At 48.7% G+C, this 8,258-nt stretch overlaps 1 non-coding gene across 1 annotated transcript; it reads right to left on the bottom strand.

The window, feature by feature from the left end:
* Nucleotides 1-4,105: 4,105 nt before the first annotated feature.
* On the bottom strand, nt 4,106-4,243 carry LOC114813092. Its single transcript, XR_003760703.1, has one exon. It is a non-coding gene; the product is annotated as a small nucleolar RNA SNORA7 (small nucleolar RNA).
* Between the last annotated feature and the right edge of the window lie 4,015 nt (nt 4,244-8,258).

The raw sequence follows: 8,258 nt of genomic DNA, 5'->3' as shown, positions 1-8,258 counted from the left end.
AGCCAAGGACAATTTTTGCCCACATCCAAAGTGGGAGGGATTATCCACTGTACCACATACCTTTGTACAAAAGACAAGTCTCCCTGCCAGTAGCATCATAATTTAATGGTATGTGTGTTGACCTACTTACAACACCTATATAATAATGTATTTGTTAAGCGCTACTACGTATCGAGCACTGTTCTAAGCACTGAGGTGGATTCAGGCTAATTAGATTGGACACACTCCCTGTCCCACATGAGGCTCACAGTCTTAATTCCCATTTTACAGGGGAGGGAACCGAGGCCCAGAGAAATGAAGTGATTTGCCTGGGGTCACAGAGCAGACAAGTGGTGGAGCTGGGATTACCACCCAGGGCCTTCTGACTCCTAGGCCCGTGCTCTATCCCCAAGGCCATGCTTCTTTCCTATATAGATATGCCCAGCTCTTGTGTATATTAATGAATCAATAGTATCTATTGAGCGCTTCCTGTGTGGAGAGCACTGTTCTAAGAGCTTGGGAGAGCACAGTTGGAAAACATGTTCTCTGCCCTCAACAAACTCCTAGTCGGGAAGGTACAGGTGATATATGTGCAGCATATAGGTGAAGCGACCACCAAGCAGAGACACAAGAAGCTGTATCCTGCCTAGGATTCAGGCTGCCACCTTGGCTCTTGTGTGGAAATTTAATACTGCAAGCAGGCCAGAGAGAGGGGATTCACTATGAACACTAATGAAGCGGGAAGCAGCCTAGTGGAACGACCACAGGCCTGGGAGTCAGAGGACTTGGGTGAGCCACGTGCCTGCTAGGTGTCCTTGGGCAAGTCACTTCACTTCTCTACGTTTCAGTTCCCTCGTCGGTAAAATGGGGATTCAATACGTGTTCTCCCTCCCACTTTATCGTTTTATTGTACTGTTTATTGTGATATCGTACTCTCCCGAGCTCTCAGTACGGTGCTTTGCTCACAGTAAGCGCTCAATAAATGGGATTGAGTGAATGAATTTGAACTGTGAGCCCAGTGGTGGGCCTGATCATCTAATATCTTCCCCACTGCTTAGTACAGTGCTTGGCCCATAGTAAGCCCTTAACACATACCACTGGTGTAATTATTATGGTGATCGCAGTTTATGTAGAAAAACTCAGCAAGAATAAGCCGTTCTTGTTATAATCTTATTGACATTCACATTTCTCTTTCCACCCCACCAATGTAAAGAATGACCTCACTCCGGTCTTGGAGCTGCCATCTTTCCCCCAGCAGGTATTTCCGACTATTTGCTGTTGCCGGAAAGTCCTTCAGTAACTGGGCTTTACTTGGTTCAGGCCGTTACTTCAGTCAGTCAATCTTATTTATTGAGCGCTTACTGAATGCAGAGCACTGTACTAAGCACTTGGGAGAGTACAATATAACGATAAACAGATACCATCCCTCCCCGCAAAGAGCTTATCGCCTCGAGTGGAAGAAACGTCTCCGTTAACTGCAATGTGGCCAGTGGGTCCTGGGGAGCCGTTCTGAGGAGGAACCGGATGTGGTTTGGCCTATTTGATTTGTCAACTTGAAACCAGCTCAGAGTAAGCCGGGGTTCCTCTAGTCAGAGAGGTGCCAAATGGAGGCAGGGAAGGAAGGAGTTTGACTTCTTCACCTGAAAGAACCCAGCAACTCTTTATGTGACCACACTGTAGAAGCAGCGTGACTAGAGAAGCAGCGTGGCTCGGTGGAAAGAGCCTGGGCTTGGGAGTCAAAGGTCATGGGTTCGATTCCCGGATCTGCCACTTGTCAGCTGTGTGACTGTGGGCAAGTCACTTAACTTCTCTGTGCCTCATTTCCCTCATCTGTAAAATGGCGATTAACTGTGAGCCTCATGTGGGACAACCTGATTACCCTGTATCTACCCCAGTGCTTAGAACAGTGCTCTGCACATAGTAAGCGCTTAACAAATACCAACATTATTATTACTCTGGGGTTTTGGGGGTTGGTTTTTAAGCTCGCATAGTAGAGCAGAATGGTCAGCATCCTGACTCGGGCCAGGCCAACGTGGCTTAGGGGCCTGATAATAATAATAATGATGTTGGTATCTGTTAAGCTCTTACTATGTGCAGAGCACTGTTCTAAGCTCTGGGGTAGACACAAGGGAATCAGGTGGTCCCACGTGGGGCTCACAGTCTTAATCCCCATTTTACAGATGAGGGAACTGAGGCACAGAGAAGTAAAGTGACTTGCCCACAGTCACACAGCTGACAAGTGGCAGTCGGGATTCAAACTCATGATCTCTGACTCCAAAGCCCGTGCTCTTTCCACTGAGCCACGCTGCTCTGATAGGATCTGATGTTCCTCTGAGGGGCCGGGCGGGCACGAATGCCTCCTTCACGGCAGCGGAAGGAAAGGCGAGGCCATGCGGAGGATGTGAAATGGAGGAGGGGGCTGGCCGACTCCAGATCTTCCTCTTCTTTTTCCTCTCCAGCAGCGGCAGCGGGAACTGCGACCACTGCCTCTGTGGCCTGCGTGGTTGGAAGCTACTGGCCCTCTCAGACTGACGGTGGGGGTTTAGGATAGTGGTCGATAGGCCTAGCAAGAGTCTGCCGACAGGGCCAGTTCCGGGGGGACTGAGGGTAAGCTTGATAAGTGATGGCTTTTTTATCGGTGTGTTTTTCTTCTTCAAATATTCATTCAGTCGTCTGTTCTCCCTCTTCGCCAACCCTCCCTGCTTCCTTAAGAATATGTCAGCTGTGTGACTGTGGGCAAGTCCTTTCACTTCTCTGTGCCTCAGTTACCTCATCTGTAAAATGGGGAGTAACTGCGAGCCTCACGAGGGACAGCCTTGATTCGATCTATTGCCATTGTTCTTGTCTGTCCGTCTTCCCCGATTAGACTGTAAGCCCGTCAAAGGGCGGGGACTGTCGCTATCTGTTACCGATTTGTACATTCCAAGCGCTTAGTACAGTGGTCTGCACATAGTAAGCGCTCAGTAAATACTATTGAATGAATGAATGAATGACAACCTGATTACTCTGTATCTCCCCAGTAAGCATTTAACAAGTACCAATGTTAATAATAATAATGACTGTGGTATTTGTTAAGCTCTTACTATGTGCCAGGCACTGAGGTGGATACTAGCAAATCAGGTTGGACACAGTCCCTGTCTCACATGGGACTCACAGTTTCAAACCCCAATTTACAGATGAGGTAACTGAGGCCCAGAGGAGTGAAGTGACTTGCCTAAGGTCACACAGAAGACAGGTGGCAGACCCCGGGATTAGAACCCATGACCTTTTGACTCCCAGTCCTGTGCTCTATCCACTATGCCATGCTACTTCTCTAACGTCCCGTCCTGATCACCTCACTTAGAAAGCCGTCCTGGTGAACAGAGAGATGGATCACTCCTGATTCTTCTCTTAATGATCATAATAATAGTCATGGCATTTGTTAAGCTCCAGCTATGTGCCAGGCACTGTTCTAAACGCTGGGATAGAAACAAGGTAATCAGGGCGGACCCAGTCCCTGTCCCGCCTAGGGCTCGCAGTCTTAATTCCCATTTTACGGAGGAGGGAACTGAGACCCAGAGAAATAAATTGACTTGCCCAAGATCACACAGCAGACAAGGGGCAGAGCTGAGGTTAGGACCCATGACCTTCTGACTCCCAGGCCCGTGCTCTAGCCACTAGGCCATGCTGCTTCTCAGGAAGTGCTGACTTGGACTGGCTCTGCAGGAAGGAATTCCTTCTCCTTTCCTAAGTAATAAACATTGCCCAGAAGCCATTGGCAAGGCCTCGCAACATGTGCCTTCAATTAATTTCTCTCTGCAACTTGTTCTGCTTGTTTAGCTCAAGGCATGTGGGGTCTTTTGACTTCCACTCGGGGTCCTGACATTTGTGAGTTTTAACTGGAACCTCACCGGCCCTTCTTATGGATGAATACACGAATTCACCTCTTGGGCTCCCTGACTGGGGAATTTTCGTTTCCGAGCTGCTTTGAAAATCCAGTCGGGGTTTCCGATCCATTTCCGATCCAGAGTTTTCTTGGTAAAAATACAGAAGTGGTTTACCACTGCCTCCTCCCGCGCAGTAAAGTTGAGTCTCCCCCCTCGACTCTCTCCCGTGCCCCGCCACTGCGCAGTCCAGGTGAGTTTTGACTTGTAGCAGATTGCCTTCCACTCGCTAGCCACTGGCCAAGCTATGAATGGAATGGACAGGCCTCTGCTTGACTCTCCCTCCCGAAGTCGAGACTGGTAGAGTATTGGAAACTCTCCAGATGCCATCCTGAGAGGGGAGTCACATGATTAGGGTGAGGCATTTCTCCCCAGATGTCCACCCGTCTGCTAGTTTCACAACATGGCGTGGTGGCTAGAGCTCAGGTCTGGGAGTTAGAAGGTCATGGGTTCTTGACAGATAGGAAGTACTTAACAAGCACCATTATCAGTGCTTAGTATAGTACCTGGCACATAGTAAGTGCTTAACAAATGCCATAATCATCATTGTTATTATTATTATCCAATCATTTTGGCTGCCTATAATGGGGGTAACCTAAAGGCAGGAGGGAGTTGGAAGGGAAAATACCTTACAAACATGCCTAGACTTCAGATTCTTCTTGGTGAGAGACCCCAGGAGGGGAGAACCCCCCCCCCCCCCCGTAGGCTGGTTGTCCACAGGGATGAGATTTTCCCCCGTAATAGACGAGTTTCACCTCTGCATCCTGTTGCCACAGCAGCACGAAGGAGAGGGACGACTGAGAGTAGAAACGGCTCTGGTACTGCCATTTGAAGATAATTTTTTCTGAGGCCCAGACACCAGCCAGCTCTCTAAAGCCTTCAGTGAAATCACCTCGGACCGGATGAATGGCTAAAAATGCATCTGTTTTCTCCTTGTTGAGGCATTTGTTTATGCTAAAAGGGAAATGCTTGAGATGGGCATCGCATTCTGATCAATCCAGTCGGCCCGGTGTAGCCTTCTGCTCCTAGGCTGGTACCTCTGGTTGCGTTCTGAATCCATCCACGGATCTGATGCTCGGTTTGCTGACCCCTTGCCTGTAGCACCCTCTCCGTGGACGAGCTGAGGGTTCAGCTGTGACAAACCACCCCTTCCAAAACATGGACTCAAAATTGCAGTCTTTGATTGGAGACCGCTGAGGTCACTGGTGATGCCTGTCGCATTTTGTATCCTTACTTCTGGGACTCCTGTTCTATTTAAAATGAGCGCTTTAGAGAACAAAAAATAAGGCACCATTTCCAGATTGGAGACAGACACTTCAGACCGCTGCTCTTTTCTCCCAGCAGCTCACGACAGCACTGCCTTCATTGACGTTGTTTGTCCTTGAATACCTCATCTCTAAAATGGGGATTAAGACCGTGAGCCCCATGTGGGACGAGGACTGTGTCCAACCTGATTACCTTGTATCTATCTCAGTGCTTAGAGCAGTGCTTGACACATAGTAAGCACTTAACAAATACCATCATCATTATTCTGTACAGCTCTCACTATTGCCGTGCCAGCCTGTCCCTTCCCCACTACCTTCTAGTCTCTCTCTTTATGGTATTTGTTAAGCACTTAGTATTTGTCAGGCACCGTTCTAAGCACTGGGGTAGATACAAGTTAGGATGAACAGAGTCCCTTCCCCAAATGGGGCTCACAGTCTAAGTAGGAGGGAGAACAAGAGAACTGAGGCACAGAGAAGTGAAGTGACTTGCCCAAGATCACCCAGCAAGCATTTGGCTGAGCCAAGATTCGGACCCAGGTCCCCTGACTCTTAGGCCCAGACTCTTTCCATTAGGAGACACTGCTTCTCGGCCACACCATTTTCCAACCCGTGACTGTCTCCTTGACAATGAGGAGCTAACACCCGTTCCACTGGGGCCCCAAGAGAGACAGTTGATCTGTAAAGCATTTTTCAAACCCCTCGGTTGCTGAGACGAGGAGGTAGTCCGTCAACCGATCATATTTATCGAGCACTGACTGTGTGCAGAGCACTGTACTAAATGTTTGGGAGAGTACAGTATAACAGACACATTCCTTGCCCACAGTGAGCTTCCAGTCTAGAGAGGGAGACAAAAATTAAGAGAAATAAATAAATTACAGATATGTACATAAGTGCTGTGGGGCTGCGAGGGGAAATGAATAAAGGGAGCAAGTTAGGGCAACGCAGAGGGAGTGGGAGAAGAGGAAAGGAGGGCTTAGTCAGGGAAGGCCTCTTGGAGGAGGTGGGCCTTCAATAAGGCATCAGAGGCAGGAAAGTAATCGTCTGTCAGATATAAAGAGGGAGGGCAAGATAGGAGCCATTTCCCTCCATCACGGTTAGCACGAACAACCTGCTTCCGCCGCACAGGCCGGATAAAACCCAGATTTAAGGGCTGCTCCTGGACGGGCTCCGGGCCTTGCTTCAGAAAGCAAAAGCAGCTCCTACTCGGACAGGCCGGGCGCCCGCCGGCCATCCCCAGACCAGCAGGTCCGCCCACGGGAAGACAGCCTGTTGGCAGGCAAAGAGTCATCACTTAGGGTTCAGATTCAGGCTGAGCTCAGCTGTTGTGCAGAGGCTTGGAGCCGTCTGCTCGTACATAGAAGGAATAATTGTGATTCGGCTGGCCCGCCTCCTTCCAGCCAGTGGTAACAGCTGGGAAACCGAAGCCCTTGGAAAAGGCGCTGATGGGCTGGAAGTAATTCGGATCTGCGGAGCGGGTGGTTTGACTCTCAATCTCCCGGGCTTCCACAGAGACGGATATTTCTCTTCCCGCCCCTCCAGCCGGCCCCTCCTCTGCCAGGCCCAAATGGGGGGACATTGGATCCACGTTCCTTCCCGAGAGCACCAGCTTATAATCCGGATGCCTAACGCTTAGCTGGAATTGTGGGGCCAGAGCCAGAGATAGGGAATGGAGAGGAAAACCACCAGCCTGGAACCTGTCCCGAGCCCTTGCTTCCGGGCTCGATCTTCCTTGGGGGCCAAGAAAGCCTCAGTCAGTGAGGTAAGGTAGGTGGGGGAGAGATGATTGAGTGCCTTCAAGCCCAGGAAGAAGGAACTGTGAGGGTTCTTATTAATGATAACAATAACAATAATAATAATAATGATTGTGGTATTTGTTAAGCACTTACTATGTGCCAGGGACTGTACTAAGTGCTGGGAGAGATGCAGGGTGATTGGGTTGGACACAGTCCCTGTCCCAGATGGGGCTCATATCTTAATCCGTGTATGTATAGACACACGTAATATATAATATATATATATTATAGTACTTGTTAAGCACTGTTCTAAGCACTGGGGTAGATACAAGTTAATCAGGTTCGACACAGTCCCTGTCCCCCAAGGGGCTCACGGTCTTAATCCCCATTTTACAGATGAGGTAACTGAGGCTCAGAGACTTGCCCAAGCTCACACAGAACACAAGTGGCGGATCTGGGATTAGAACCCAGGTCCTTCTGAGTTATGAGCCCAGCAAGGCTTCCGCTGCTGAACGATTGTTGGGAAAGATTTTGAGAGCTTAGCTAGTCCACACTTCTGCTTCCATCCAAAACTGTACTAAAACCAGCTGTTACTGATGGTCGTATGTAAGTACTTGGCCTTGTGGAAAGAGCACGGACCTGGAAGTCGGAGGACCTGGGATCTCATCCTGTCTCTGCCGCTTGCCTGCCGGGTGATCTTGGGCAAGTCACTTAACTACTCTGGGCCTCAGTTTCCTCATCAGTTAAATAGTGATCAAATAACTTGTTCTCCCACCCGTTTAGACAGTGAGCTCCCTGTGGGACAGGCAGTGTCCAACCTGTGTCTACCCTGGTACTTAGTACAATGCTTGACGCCTAGCAAGTACTTAACGAATACCACACTTCTTTGAGATTCTTTTCCATTAGAATTATTAATAATTATTCTGACATTTATTACCTGCACACAGTAAGCACTCAGTAAATAAGATTGAATGAATTAACCGGATTGACAGCTAACAAGGGTATGAAATGTGACTCAGTCCCATGCCCAAACGGGGCTCGCAATCTATCTTATCCCCATTTTACAGGTGAGGATACTAAGGCCCAGAGAGGTTAAGTGATTCACCCAGAGTCACACAGCAGGTAAGTGGAAGAACCAGGATTACAACGCAATCCTGTGCTCTTTCAATAGGCCACGCTGCCTACTAAAGGTTAAAGACGATAGGTTCAGTAGGGCAGATATGGACATTCTTTTATGCATACAGAAAAATTCTAACTGCATAATCATCAATCACAATTATTGAGAAGCTACTGCAGTAGATGCTTTGAAATGTAGAGTGGAAGTCAGATAATGCTTCTTCCCTTGAGAACCTTGCAAT

The sequence above is a fragment of the Ornithorhynchus anatinus genome, chromosome 6 (genome assembly GCF_004115215.2).
Source record: "Ornithorhynchus anatinus isolate Pmale09 chromosome 6, mOrnAna1.pri.v4, whole genome shotgun sequence".
Taxonomy (NCBI): domain Eukaryota; kingdom Metazoa; phylum Chordata; class Mammalia; order Monotremata; family Ornithorhynchidae; genus Ornithorhynchus; species Ornithorhynchus anatinus.
This window is presented reverse-complemented; position numbering and strand designations above follow the sequence as displayed.